At 40.5% G+C, this 15581-nt stretch overlaps 1 pseudogene; it reads right to left on the reverse strand.

The window, feature by feature from the left end:
* Positions 1 to 471: 471 nt before the first annotated feature.
* LOC125781238 (uncharacterized) lies at positions 472 to 3640 on the reverse strand (annotated as a pseudogene).
* Positions 3641 to 15581: the final 11941 nt, after the last annotated feature.

Genomic DNA, 15581 nt, shown 5'->3' on the forward strand with positions numbered 1-15581 from the left:
AAGATATAGTAAAATGCATCACAAGACATACTCTACACACCATGACATGTATGAAACAAAAATTGCATTACATTTAGACCTTGAAGTGCTGAGATCATACAGGAAGTATAATTTTGGCAGACCTAAAAATAATGCTGCCAAAATTATACTCCCCCCATTAGAAGACCCCTGTTAAAGATAGAGTAAAATGCATCACAGGACAAACTCTACACACCATAACATGGATAAAACATAAATTGCATGAGATTCAGACATTGCAGTGCTGAGACCATAGTGGGAGTATAATTTCGGCAGGCTTAAAAGTAATGCTTCCAAAATTATACTCCCCCCCAGTTGAAGCCCCCTGTTAAAGATATGGTCTTGAATACATCTCTTGGATGCGCTGGGATACATCATCAGTGATGTTCCTGGGGGTCATTGGGGGTTTCGGGTCTTTCAACATCCTCACTCAGGTGACCCATCCGGGGTTGATTAATTCCCGGACTGTATCCCAGCAGCACCAATCCATGGGCTCGCCCTCTTTATCCAAAGCCAGCGTGTGGCTTTCTCTGCGGCTTCTGAAATGGAGCGTATGGCTCCCCGCTTAGCAGCTCCTGTCACTCCTAGCCCTGCCAGAGCTTTGCAGGTTGAGCGTCCAGCAAACCCACGGCATCCCACCTCAATAGGTTCACAGAAGGCACGCCAGCCCCGACTTCTGCACTCCATCACCAGGTCTAGGTATTTAGCCTGCTTTCTTGCATGTGCCTCCACCATGTCTTCTTCCCATGGCACAGTGAGCTCCCACAGGATCACCTGCTTGGTTGTATCTGAGTAGATGATCAGGTCTGGGCGCAATCTTGTCTGGGCGATGTGTTCAGGGACCTTAAGTTGTTTTCCCAGATCCACTCTAAGCTTCCAATCTGGTGCTGTTGACAGCAAGCCTGACTTGTGCTTTGGTTGCACATGGGGCTTTTCTCCAGCCCTCAGGAAAGCGATGTTGGTCTTCCTTGGGCAGTGTCTGCTGGACTGAATCGCTGAGGTGACGGCTTCTGCAACTGCCTTGAGCACCTGGTCATGGCGCCAACGGTAACGGCCATCGGCCAAAGCCTTGGGGCAGCTGCTGAGGAGGTGTTGAAGCGATCCTCTCCCAGCACACAGTGGGCAGGTAGGTGTTTCACTCTTACCCCAGGTGTACAGGTTTGCAGGGCTTGGCAGTGTGTCGTAGACAGCTTGAACCAGGAAACTGATGCGGCTGACATCAGGCCGCCTGAGGTCTGGCCATGAGATTTTACGCTGCTCGGTCTTCTCCCACCTAGTCCAGGCACCCTGCTGGCTGAGTCCCACCATCTTGCTGGCTCTAACCTCCTCTACACCAACACGCACTTCCTTTTGGATGAGATGTTGTCGCTCCTTCCCTTTGGCACTGTCCACCTTGCAACCTGGGAAGTATCCCAGGCCTGCTTGCACTCTTGCCACCGTCCCCACAAGGGCCTTCTGCCTGAGCCGTGACTCTGCTGCCTGTAGCTCTCTGGCCGCACTCCACTTCCTGCCTGTCCGGACTTCGATGCCAGCTGTTGCCACCTTGGGGTCCCTGGAGTCCCTGTACTGCATGACCTCCCTTGTCCGGGTCACCACAAATTCTTCTGAGAGGCCACTGAAGGGGAGCTGTAGGGTGTTTGTGGACCCATACAAGGCAGCACTGCTTAGGCTTCTCGGCAATCTGAGCCACCTTCGCAAGTAACTGCTGATCTTCTTTTCCAAAGCTTCCACAGTTGACAAGGAGACATCGTACAGCAGTAGCGGCCACAGCACTCTGGGTAGAATGGCATGTTGGTAGATCCAAGCCTTGAAACGACCTGGCAACCCAGATTTGTCGACCTTGGTGAGCCAGGCACCGAGATCTTCACAGGTCTTGTGGATGGCCGCTGTGTCCTTTAAGCTGCAGTCAAAGAGCTTTCCCAAGCTCTTGACTGGTGCTTCTGACAGGGTCGGAATTGTGGACTCTGCAATCTTGAAGCGGAACTTGTCCAAGACTTTTCCTTTCTTCAGAACCAGGGACCTTGACTTTGATGGCTTGAAGCTCATTCTTGCCCATAAGATAAGCTTCTCAAGACCTTGTAAGATCCACCTGCAGCCAGGGACTGATGATGTTGTAACCGTCAGGTCGTCCATGTAAGCTCTGATTGGTGGCTGCCGCACTCCAGACTTGGTCAGTGGCCCACGACACTCCTGCTCCGCAGATTTCATCACCATGTTCATGGCAAGTGCAAAAAGGGTTACTGAGATTGTGCAGCCTGTTATTATCCCCTTCTCTAGCCTGTGCCACTCGGATGTTATGGACCCAGAGGTAGCCCTCAACTGGAAATTGTTGTAATAATCCAGTATGAGGTTGCTGATTTGGGAACATGGTGTCTGCGGAGAGTCTCCTCAACCAGCTTGTGTGGTATGGACCCATAAGCGTTAACAAGGTCCAGCCACAGGACAACCAGGTCGCCCTTGCCTTCTTTTGCTTCTCTAAGGAGCTGTGTGATGACCCCTGTGTGTTCCATGCAGCCAGATGTTCCAGAGATTCCGCCTTTCTGTACAGAGGTGTCTATGTAATTGTTCTTTAAACAGAACATTGACAGTCGTCGTGACAGGATACTGAAAAATATCTTGCCTTCTGTACTTAGCAGTGAGATGGTCCGAAACTGGCCAAGTTCTTTAGAGTTCTCCTCCTTAGGGATCCACACACCCTCAGCCCATCTCCACTGATTGGCAACTCTTCCTCTACGCCAGACTACTCTCAGGATCTTCCATAACTGCTGAAGGAGTTTCGGACAGCGTTTGTAAACGCTGTATGGTACGCCACTGGGTCCAGGGGCTGAAGCTGATCTTGCTGCCTTTACAACTTCCTGGACCTCTCTCCAGCTGGGCTCTTTTATGTCAAACTCTATAGTTGGTGCGGCTGGGCTAACCAAAGCATTGTTGGGGCCAAGATCCTGGTCTCTTTCTGGGTCGCTCAAGGTGTGGTGAAGGAAGGCGTTCACTCCTCTGCAGAGCATTCCAGCTGGCCGCTGCGCTTGTCACCAAGTAGTTTCCTGGTGAAGCCAAAGGGGTTGGCAATAAAGGATATTTGCTTTTTGGCCCTCTCCTTTGTTCGTCTGCGATGCCACTCTGCTCTGCAGATTGTCAGGAGCTTCTTCATGATGATCTCTCGCAACTCTGCCAAGGGCTGCCATTCCTAATCGCTGGCCATCTTGTGCTGCTTCCTAAGGGATTTCAGCTCTTGGCGCAGCTGCTGGATCTTGGTGGCTCTGCGATTCTTGTTGTAGGGCATCCTGCTGTTCCCTGTCTCAATGAGGCCAAATCTCTCCGAAGCATAGCTCACAATGATGGTCGTCATTGTCTGCAACCATCTGTCAGTGTCACCCTTAGCTGTTGTTTGGACAATCTCACAACCATCGTCGTCGAATTGCTGCCACAGGCCCTTGCTGGTTGCTGGGGGCCATTTGATCCGCTTACGAACTACTCTGCATGGACTTTGGGGAGCCAGTGCGTGGAGGTGCTGAGCTCTGTGGGGTGAGTCCTGGCCCTGCTCCTCCTGCATCTCACCAGGCACTAGTCCTGTGCGTTGCACCTGTTTCCCTTTGTCCAAGCATTTCATCCTGGCCTGATGGATTCTGAGGCCCCGCGGATTCTTGCATGTTTTCCCGCAGATACATATTGCATTTTTCGTTGTCTTGTCATTTACATGGGTCGTTATCTGAAGGTCCGTCCTGTTGGGGATCTCATCCTCCCCCGCTCTCGGGATCCCCTGGGGGTATGTCTCTGAGACATAGAGTAAAATGCATCATAGCACATACTCTACACACCTTGGCATGTATGGAACATAAATTGCATGACATTTAGACCTTGCAGTGCTGAGATCATAGGGGTGTATAATTTCATCAGGCTTAAAAATACTGCTTCCAAAATCATACTTCACCCATTTGAAGCCCCCCGGTTGAAGATATAGTTAAATGCATCACAGAACATACTCTACACACCATGACATGGATGAAACATAAATTGCATTACATTCAGACCTTGCAGTGCTGAGATCATAGGGGGAGTATAATTTAGTAAGGCTTAAAAATAATGCTGCCATTATTATACTCCCCCAGTTGAAGCCCCCAGCTAAAGATATAGTAAAATGCATCACAGGACAAACTCTACACACCATGACATGGATGAAACATAAATTGCATTACATTTAGACCTTGCAGTGCTGAGATCATAGAGGAAGTATAATTTCGGAAGACCTAAAAATAATGCTGCCAAAATTATACTCCCCCAGTTGAAGCCCCCTGTTAAAGATATAGTAAAATGCATCACAGAACACACTCTACACACCTTGACATGTATGAAACATAAATTGTATGACATTCAGACCTTACAGTGCTGAGATCATGGGAGTATATAATTTCGTCAGGCTTAAAAATACTGCTTTCAAAATCATACTCCACCCATTTGAAGCCCCCCGGTTTAAGATATAGTAAAATGCATCACAGCACATTCTCTACACACCATGACATGGATGAAACATAAATTGCATGAGATTCAGACATTGCAGTGCTGAGATCATAGGGGGAGTATATAATCAGCAGGCGTAAAAAAGTAATGCTGCCAAAATTATACTCCCCCTATTTGAAGCCCCCCTGTTGAAGATATAGTAAAATGCATCACAAGACATACTCTACACACCATGTCATGTATGATACAAAAATTGCATTACATTTAGACCTTGCAAAATAATGCTGCCAAAAGTATACTCCCCCCCATTAGAAGACCCCTGTTAAAGATAGAGTAAAATGCATCACAGGACAAACTCTACACACCATAACATGGATGAAACATAAATTGCATGAGATTCAGACATTGCAGTGCTGAGACCATAGGGGGAGTTTTGCTAGTATTGACCCACGCCCTTGACTGGGCAGAGAAGAAGAAAGAGGGGGAGCGAACTCAGAGTATTTGATGCGTTTTACTCTATCTTTAACAGGGGACTCAACTGGGGGGACTATGATTTTGGCAGCATTATTTTTAGGTCTGCCGAAATTATACTCCCTCTATTATCTCAGCACTGCAAGGTCTGAATGTCATGCAATTTATGTTTCATAATGTCAAGGTGTCTACAGTTGAGATGCATTTTACTATATCTTTAGCAGGGGGCTTCAACTGGGGGGACTATAATTTTGGCAGCATTATTTTTAAGACTGTCGAAATTATAGTCCCCCTATGATCTCAGCACTGCAAGGTCTGAGTGGTATGCAATTTATTTTACATACATGTCATGGTGTGTAGAGTATGTGCTGTGATGCATTTTACTATATCTTCAACCGGGGGGCTTCAAATGGGTGGAGTATGATTTTGGAAGCAGTATTTTTAAGCCTGACGAAATTATACACCCCCTATGATCTCAGCACTGCAAGGTCTGAATGTCATGCAATTTATGTTTCATCCATGTCATGGTGTGTAGAATTTGTCCTGTGATGCATTTTACTATATCTTCAACAGGGGGGCTTCAAATAGGGGTAGTAAAATTTTATCTGCATTATTTTTAAGCCTTCCGAAATTATACTCCCCCTATGATCTCAGCACTGCAAGGTCTGAATGTCATGCAATTTATGTTGCTTCCATGTCATGGTGTGTAGAGTTTGTCCTGTGATGCATTTTATTATATCTTCAACAGGGGTCTTCTAATGGGGGTAGTATAATTTTGGCAGCATTATTTTTAGGTCTGCCGAAATTATACTTCCTCTATGATCTCAGCACTGCAAGGTCTGAATGTCTTGTAAGTTATTTTACATACATGTCATGGTGTGTAGAGTATGTGCTTTGATATATCTTACTATATCTTCAACAGGGGGCTTCAACTGGGGGAGTATAAATTTGGCAGCATCATTTTTTACACCTGCTGATATTATACTCTACCTATGATCTCAGCACTGCAACGTCTGAATCTCATGTAATTTATGTTTCATCCATGTCATGGTGTGTAGAGTTTGTCCTGTGATGCATTTTACTATATCTTCAAATAGGGGGAGTATATTTTTGGCAGCATTATTTTTAAGACTGCTTAAATTATGCTCCCCTGTTGAGCTCAGCACTGCATCGTCTAAATGTCATGTAATTTATTGTACATACATGTCATGGTGTGTAGAGTATGTGCTTTGATACATCTTACTATATCGTCAAAAGGGGGGGCTTCAACTGGAGGGAGTATAATTTTGGCAGCATTATTTTTAAGCCTTCCGAAATTATACTACCCCTTTTGATCTCAGCACTACAAGCTCTAAATGTCATGTAATTTATTTCACATACATGTCATGGTGTGTAGAGTATGTGCTGTGATGCGTTTTACTCTATCTTCAACAGCATTATTTTTAAGCCTATGATCTCAGCACTTCCAGGTCTGAATGTCATGTAGTTTACGTTTCATACATGTCATGGTGTGTAGAGTATGTCTTGTGGTGCATTTTACTCTATCTTCAACAGAGGGGTTTAAACTGGGGGAGTATAATTTTGGCAGCATTATTTTTACGTCTGCCTAAATTATACTCCCGCTATGATCTCAGCACTGCAAGGTCTGAATGTCATGCAATTTAGGTTTCATCCATTTCATTGTGCACTGCAAGGTCTAAATGTAATGCAATTTTTTTTACATACATGCTATGGTGTGTACAGTATGTCCTGTGATGCATTTTACACTATCTTCAACAGGGGAGGCTTCAACTGGGGGAAGTATCCAATCAAAACTAATTCCATCTTTCTGTCTTCCTCCGAGTTAGAGACGACCCACCTGTCTGACCCGATACCAATTGGACCTTCACGATCTCATGTCAGCCGGATTGATGGAAGTTTCTTGATGTCAGCCTTCCCTATCACCCACCACATTTCAGCTGCCCATCAACTTTCAGTTTATTCACCTGCCTTGCACTAGCTGTTTACTCTCCACTACTAATTGCATCGAAGTTGTCATCTTACATTACTCTAACTGCTTTCATTACTCATATTTCTATACACATGGATATATTAAACTGTCTTTTCAAGAGAGAGAAACTGTATCAAGTATTGCTTTGAACTGAAAACTTCTTTTTCATTCAGAAATTAGATGTTAAGAATGCACGTCTTCTTTTCAACATTTCTAAAGTGTTTTGATTCAATTTGTGTGTTGAATGTATTAAAGTCTGTTTTTGAACGATTTAGGCTAAGAGATGAGTTTCTCTCATTCAATAGAGAGATAAAATGTTTCGAGTGTTGTTTTAACCAGAAACATCTGTTTAGATCAGAATTAAGTTTTTAAGACCTAAAACACGTTATAACTGTGTAAAATGTACCAACATGTCGTTTTCAACATTTCTTTTAATTGTTTGGGTTTATTTGTGTGATCTATGTAATAAAGTCTGTTTTTCGACGATTTATGCTGACAGATGCGTTTTGAGAATAGTTTCGAGCTCCTTTCTCACTCCTAAGAGCGATGTGTTGCACTGTGTAAAATGTACCACGTCATGTAATAAAAGATTCTTGAATGTTGAATCTTGGAAAATCTTTTTTCACGCTGAGTTTTGAGCTCCTCCTCACTCCTTACAGCGAAACTGCTTCAAGTGTTGTTTTTGTAGTGAAAACTTCTCCTTCGATCAGAAATGAGTTTTTGAAACCTATTGTAACTGTGGAACATGCACGATCATCTCGTTTATTTAATTTCTTAAGTGTTTGGGTTCATTTGTATGTTGAATGTTGTAAAATCTTCTTTCACGCTGAGAAAAGCGTTTTACGCTTAGTTTTGAGCTCATCTCTCACTGCTTAGAACGAAAAAAGCTTGCAGTGATGTTTTGCAGTGAAAACTATTCCTTCGATCAGAAATGAGTTTTTGAGACCTAAAACACATTACACCTGTGTTTTTGACATTTCAAAAACAGGTGTGTTTGACATTTCCTGTGTTTTCATTTGTATGTTGAATGTTGTAAAATCTTCTTTCACGCTAAGAAATGCGTTTTACGCTTAGTTTGAGCTCCTCTCTCACTGCTTAGAGCGAAAACTGCTTCAAGGGTTGTTTTGTAGTGAAAACTTCTTCTTCGATCAGAAATGAGTTTTTGAGACCTAAAACACATTATACCTGTGTAAAATACACTAACATCTCGTTTTTGTCCTTTCTTAAGTATTTGGGTTCATTTGTATGTTGAATGTTGTAAAATCTTCTTTCACGCTGAGAAATGCGTTTTACGCTTAGTTTGAGCTCCTCTCTCACTGCTTATAGCGAAAACGGCTTCAAGGGTTGTTTCGTAGTGAAAACTTCTCCTTCGATCAGAAATGAGTTTTTGAGACCTAAAACACATTATAACATTATACATGTGTGAAAGGCGCTAACATCTCGTTTTTGTCCTTTCTTAAGTATTTGGGTTCATTTGTATGTTGAATGTTGTAAAATCTTTCACGCTGAGAAATGCGTTTTACGCTTAGTTTGAGCTCCTCTCTTACTGCTTAGAGCGAAAACGGCTTCAAGGGTTGTTTTTAAGTGAAAACTTATCTTTCGATCAGAAATGAGCTTTTGAGCTCCTCTCTTACTGCTTATAGCGAAAACGGCTTCAAGGGTTGTTTTGTAGTGAAAACTTCTCCTTCGATCAGAAATGAGTTTTTGAGACCTAAAACACATTATACCTGTGTAAAATTCACTAACATCTCGTTTTTGTCCTTTCTTAAGTATTTGGGTTCATTTGTATGTTGAATGTTGTAAAATCTTCTTTCACGCTGAGCAATGCGTTTTACGCTTAGTTTGAGCTCCTCTCTCACTGCTTAGAGCGAAAACGGCTTCAAGGATTGTTTTTAAGTGAAAACTTATCCTTCGATCAGAAATGAGCTTTTGAGCTCCTCTCTCACTGCTTATAGCGAAAACGGCTTCAAGGGTTGTTTTGTAGTGAAAACTTCTCCTTCGATCAGAAATGAGTTTTTGAGACCTAAAACACATTATACCTCTGTGAAAGGCACTAACATCTCGTTTTTGTCCTTTCTTAAGTATTTGGGTTCATTTGTATGTTGAATGTTGTAAAATATTCTTTCACGCTAAGAAATGCGTTTTACGCTTAGTTTGAGCTCCTCTCTCACTGCTTAGAGCGAAAACGGCTTCAAGGGTTGTTTTATAGTGAAAACTTCTCCTTCGATCAGAAATGAGTTTTTGAGACCTAAAACACATTATACCTGTGTGAAATGCACTAACATCTCGTTTTTTCATTTCTTAAGTATTTGGGTTCATTTGTATGTTGAATGTTGTAAAATCTTCTTTCACGCTGAGAAATGCGTTATACGCTTAGTTTGAGCTCCTCTCTCACTGCTTATAGCGAAAACGGCTTCAAGGGTTGTTTTGTGGTGAAAACTTCTCCTTCGATCAGAAATGAGTTTTTGAGACCTAAAACACATCATCTCGTTTTTTCATTTCTTAAGTATTTGGGTTCATTTGTATGTTGAATGTTGTAAAATCTTCTTTCACGCTAAGAAATGCGTTTTACGATTAGTTTGAGCTCCTCTCTTACTGCTTAGAGCGAAAACGGCTTCAATGATTGTTTTTTAGTGAAAACTTCTCCTTCCATCAGAAATGAGTTTTTGAGACCTAAAACACATTATACCTGTGTGAAAGGCACTAACATCTCGTTTTTGTCCTTTCTTAAGTTTTCGGGTTCATTTGTATGTTGAATGTTGTAAAATCTTCTTTCACGCTGAGAAATGCGTTTTACGCTTAGTTTGAGCTCCTCTCTCACTGCTTATAGCGAAAACGGCTTCAAGGGTTGTTTTGTAGTGAAAACTTCTCCTTCGATCAGAAATGAGTTTTTGAGACCTAAAACACATCATCTCGTTTTTAAATTTCTTAAGTATTTAGGTTCATTTGTATGTTGAATGTTGTAAAATCTTCTTTCACGCTGAGAAATGCGTTTTACGCTTAGTTTGAGCTCCTCTCTCACTGCTTAGAGCGAAAACGGCTTCAAGGGTTGTTTTATAGTGAAAACTTCTCCTTCGATCAGAAATGAGTTTTTGAGACCTAAAACACATTATTCCTGTGTGAAAGGCACTAACATCTCGTTTTTGTCTTTTCTTAAGTATTTGGGTTCATTTGTGTGTTGAATGTTGTAAAATCTTCTTTCACGCTGAGAAATGCGTTTTACGCTTAGTTTGAGCTCCTCTCTCACTGCTTAGAGCGAAAACGGCTTCAAGGGTTCTTTTGTAGTGAAAATTTCTCCTTCGATCAGAAATGAGTTTTTGAGACCTAAATCACATTATAACTGTGTAACATGCACGATCATCTCTTTTTTGTCATTTCTTAAGTGTTTGAGTTCATTTGTATGTTGAATGTTGTAAAATCTTCTTTCACGCTGAGAAATGCGTTTAACGCTTAGTTTGAGCTCCTCTCTCACTGCTTAGAGCGAAAAAGGCTTCAAGGATTGTTTTTAAGTGAAAACTTATCCTTCGATTAGAAATGAGCTTTTGAGCTCCTCTCTCACTGCTTATAGCGAAAACGGCTTCAAGGGTTGTTTTGTAGTGAAAACTTCTCCTTCCATCAGAAATGAGTTTTTGAGACCTAAAACACATTATACCTGTGTGAAAGGCACTAACATCTCGTTTTTGTCCTTTCTTAAGTTTTATGGTTCATTTGTATGTTGAATGTTGTAAAATCTTCTTTCACGCTGAGAAATGCGTTTTACGCTTAGTTTGAGCTCCTCTCTCACTGCTTATAGCGAAAACGGCTTTAAGGGTTGTTTTGTAGTGAAAACTTCTTCTTCGGTCAGAAATGAGCTTTTGAGCTCCTCTCTCACTGCTTATAGCGAAAACGGCTTCAAGGGTTGTTTTGTAGTGAAAACTTCTCCTTCGATCAGAAATGAGTTTTTGAGACCTAAAACACATCATCTCGTTTTTTCATTTCTTAAGTATTTGGGTTCATTTGTATGTTGAATGTTGTAAAATCTTCTTTCACGCTGAGAAATGCGTTTTACGCTTAGTTTGAGCTCCTCTCTCACTGCTTAGAGCGAAAACGGCTTCAAGGGTTGTTTTGTAGTGAAAACTTCTCCTTCGATCAGAAATGAGTTTTTGAGACCTAAACACATTATACCTGTGTAAAATGCACTAACATCTCGTTTTTGTCCTTTCTGAAGTATTTGGGTTCATTTGTATGTTGAATGTTGTAAAATCTTCTTTCACGCTGAGAAATGCGTTTTACTCTTAGTTTGAGCTCCTCTCTCACTGCTTATAGCGAAAACGGCTTTAAGGGTTGTTTTGTAGTGAAAACTTCTTCTTCGGTCAGAAATGAGCTTTTGAGCTCCTCTCTCACTGCTTATAGCGAAAACGGCTTCAAGGGTTGTTTTATAGTGAAAACTTCTCCTTCGATCAGAAATGACTTTTTGAGACCTAAAACACATTATCTCGTTTTTTCATTTCTTAAGTATTTGGGTTCATTTGTATGTTGAATGTTGTAAAATCTTCTTTCACGCTGAGAAATGCGTTTTACGCTTAGTTTGAGCTCCTCTCTCACTGCTTAGAGCGAAAACGGCTTCAAGGGTTGTTTTATAGTGAAAACTTCTCCTTCGATCAGAAATGAGTTTTTGAGACCTAAAACACATTATACCTGTGTGAAAGGCACTAACATCTCGTTTTTGTCCTTTCTTAAGTTTTTGGGTTCATTTGTATGTTGAATGTTGTAAAATCTTCTTTCACGCTGAGAAATGCGTTTTACGCTTAGTTTGAGCTCCTCTCTCACTGCTTAGAGCGAAAACGGCTTCAAGGATTGTTTTTTTAGTGAAAACTTATCCTTCGATCAGAAATGAGCTTTTGAGCTCCTCTCTTACTGCTTATAGCGAAAACGGCTTCAAGGGTTGTTTTGTAGTGAAAACTTCTCCTTCGATCAGAAATGAGGTTTTGAGACCTAAAACACATTATACCTGTGTAAAATGCACTAACATCTCGTTTTTTCATTTCTTAAGTATTTGGGTTCATTTGTATGTTGAATGTTGTAAAATCTTCTTTCACGCTGAGAAATGCGTTTTACGCTTAGTTTGAGCTCCTCTCTCACTGCTTAGAGCGAAAACGGCTTCAAGGATTGTTTTTTTTAGTGAAAACTTATCCTTCGATCAGAAATGAGCTTTTGAGCTCCTCTCTTACTGCTTATAGCGAAAACGGCTTCAAGGGTTGTTTTGTAGTGAAAACTTCTCCTTCGATCAGAAATGAGGTTTTGAGACCTAAAACACATTATACCTGTGTAAAATGCACTAACATCTCGTTTTTTCATTTCTAAGTATTTGGGTTCATTTGTATGTTGAATGTTGTAAAATCTTCTTTCACGCTGAGAAATGCGTTTTACGCTTAGTTTGAGCTCCTCTCTCACTGCTTATAGCGAAAACGGCTTCAAGGGTTGTTTTGTAGTGAAAACTTCTCCTTCGATCAGAAATGAGTTTTTGAGACCTAAAACACATTATACCTGTGTGAAAGGCACTAACATCTCGTTTTTGTCATTTCTTAAGTATTTGGGTTCATTTGTATGTTGAATGTTGTAAAATCTTCTTTCACGCTGAGAAATGGGTTTTACGCTTATAGTTTGAGCTCCTCTCTTACTGCTTAGAGCGAAAACGGCTTCAAGGATTGTTTTTTAGTGAAAACTTATCCTTCGATCAGAAATGAGCTTTTGAGCTCCTCTCTTAATGCTTATAGCGAAAACAGCTTCAAGGGTTGTTCTGTAGTGAAAACTTCTCCTTCGATCAGAAATGAGTTTTTGAGACCTAAAACACATTATACCTGTGTGAAAGGCACTAACATCTCGTTTTTGTCATTTCTTAAGTATTTGGGTTCATTTGTGTGTTGAATGTTGTAAAATCTTCTTTCACGCTGAGAAATGCGTTTTACGCTTAGTTTGAGCTCCTCTCTCACTGCATAGAGCGAAAACGGCTTCAAGGGTTCTTTTGTAGTGAAAATTTCTCCTTCGATCAGAAATGAGTTTTTGAGACCTAAATCACATTATAACTGTGTAACATGCACGATCATCTCTTTTTTGTCATTTCTTAAGTGTTTGAGTTCATTTGTATGTTGAATGTTGTAAAATCTTCTTTCACGCTAAGAAATGCGTTTTACGCTTAGTTTGAGCTCCTCTCTCACTGCTTAGAGCGAAAACGGCTTCAAGGATTGTTTTTAAGTGAAAACTTATCCTTCGATTAGAAATGAGCTTTTGAGCTCCTCTCTCACTGCTTATAGCGAAAACGGCTTCAAGGGTTGTTTTGTAGTGAAAACTTCTCCTTCGATCAGAAATGAGTTTTTGAGACCTAAAACACATTATACCTGTGTAAAATGCACTAACATCTCGTTATTTCATTTCTTAAGTATTTGGGTTCATTTGTATGTTGAATGTTGTAAAATCTTCTTTCACGCTGAGAAATGCGTTTTACGCTTAGTTTGAGCTCCTCTCTCACTGCTTATAGCGAAAACGGCTTCAAGGGTTGTTTTGAAGTGAAAACTTCTCCTTCGATCAGAAATGAGTTTTTGAGACCTAAAACACATTATACCTGTGTGAAAGGCACTAACATCTCGTTTTTGTCCTTTCTTAAGTATTTGGGTTCATTTGTATGTTGAATGTTGTAAAATCTTCTTTCACGCTGAGAAATGCGTTTTACGCTTAGTTTGAGCTCCTCTCTCACTGCTTATAGCGAAAACGGCTTTAAGGGTTGTTTTGTAGTGAAAACTTCTTCTTCGGTCAGAAATGAGCTTTTGAGCTCCTCTCTCACTGCTTATAGCGAAAACGGCTTCAAGGGTTGTTTTGTAGTGAAAACTTCTCCTTCGATCAGAAATGAGTTTTTGAGACCTAAAACCTGTGTGACCTGTGTGAAAGGCACTAACATCTCGTTTTTGTCCTTTCTTAAGTATTTGGGTTCATTTGTATGTTGAATGTTGTAAAATCTTCTTTCACGCTGAGAAATGCGTTTAACGCTTAGTTTGAGCTCCTCTCTCACTGCTTAGAGCGAAAACGGCTTCAAGGATTGTTTTTTAGTGAAAACTTATCCTTCGATCAGAAATGAGCTTTTGAGCTCCTCTCTCACTGCTTAGAGCGAAAACGTCTTCAAGGGTTGTTTTATAGTGAAAACTTGTTCGATCAGAAATGATGTTTTGAGACCTTAATCACATTATAACTGTGTAACATGCACGATCATCTCTTTTTTTGTCATTTCTTAAGTGTTTGAGTTTATTTGTATGTTGAATGTTGTAAAATCTTCTTTCACGCTAAGAAATGCGTTTTACGATTAGTTTGAGCTCCTCTCTCACTGCTTAGAGCGAAAACGGCTTCAAGGATTGTTTTTAAGTGAAAACTTATCTTTCGATCAGAAATGAGCTTTTGAGCTCCTCTCTCACTGCTTAGAGCGAAAACGGCTTCAAGGATTGTTTTTTAGTGAAAACTTCTCATTCGATCATAAATGAGTTTTTGAGACCTAAAACACATTATACCTGTGTGAAAGGCACTAACATCTCGTTTTTGTCCTTTCTTAAGTATTTGGGTTCATTTGTATGTTGAATGTTGTAAAATCTTCTTTCACGCTAAGAAATGCGTTTTACGATTAGTTTGAGCTCCTCTCTTACTGCTTAGAGCGAAAACTGCTTCAAGGGTTGTTTTGTAGTGAAAACTTCTCCTTCGATCAGAAATGAGTTTTTGAGACCTAAAACACATTATACCTGTGTAAAATACACTAACATCTCGTTTTTTCACTTCTTAAGTATTTGGGTTCATTTGTATGTTGAATGTTGTAAAATCTTCTTTCACGCCGAGAAATGCGTTTCACACTTAGTTTTGAGCTCCTGTCTTACTGCTTAGAGCGAAAAAAGCTTCACGTGTTGTTTTGTAGTGAAAACTTCTCCTTCGATCAGAAATATATAAAAAAAAAATACTGTTATGTTCTCTTAGTGACACTACAGGGCGCAAGAACACAACACATCAGAGTAATGTGTAAAAGCTCTTGTTGTTTCTTTGGCACAATGGACTTCCCGTAGTTGGACACTTTTATGTAGGAGAGTTTTACATGTATGTTTCACATGTCTACGTACAGCCCAACTGGCAGACTCTCAACAAACCGTCATGTAACTCAACTCAACAAACCGTCATGTAACTCAACTCAACAAACCGTCATGTAATAAAGAGTTGGGGTTCATTTGTATGTTGAATGTTGAAAAAAAAAAATCACGAAAAAAGTTTTGAGCGCTTAGTTTTGAGCTCCTATTTCACTCCTAAGAGCGAAATCTAGCTTCATGTGTTGTTTTGAACTGAAGACTTCTCTTTCGATCAAAAATAAGACCTAAACCACATTTTAACTGTGTAAAATGCACTAACATCTTGTTGTCAACAGTTCTCATGTGCTCTCTAAAAATAATATACTGGATCTACTTTTAAAAAATTGATTGCGTGTATCGTTTTGCAATCCTAACTAAACCTAACTAAAATGTTGTTGAGAAAAAGCTAAGAGACTTGTTCCCACCATCATTTTATTAAAAACGTTGAAGATTTATTTATTTGAACCTACCTAATCCATGTAAGAATTTCTTCATGCAAATATATATACATTTTA

The sequence above is a fragment of the Astyanax mexicanus genome, chromosome 15, assembly GCF_023375975.1.
Source record: "Astyanax mexicanus isolate ESR-SI-001 chromosome 15, AstMex3_surface, whole genome shotgun sequence".
NCBI classification, from domain to species: domain Eukaryota; kingdom Metazoa; phylum Chordata; class Actinopteri; order Characiformes; family Acestrorhamphidae; genus Astyanax; species Astyanax mexicanus.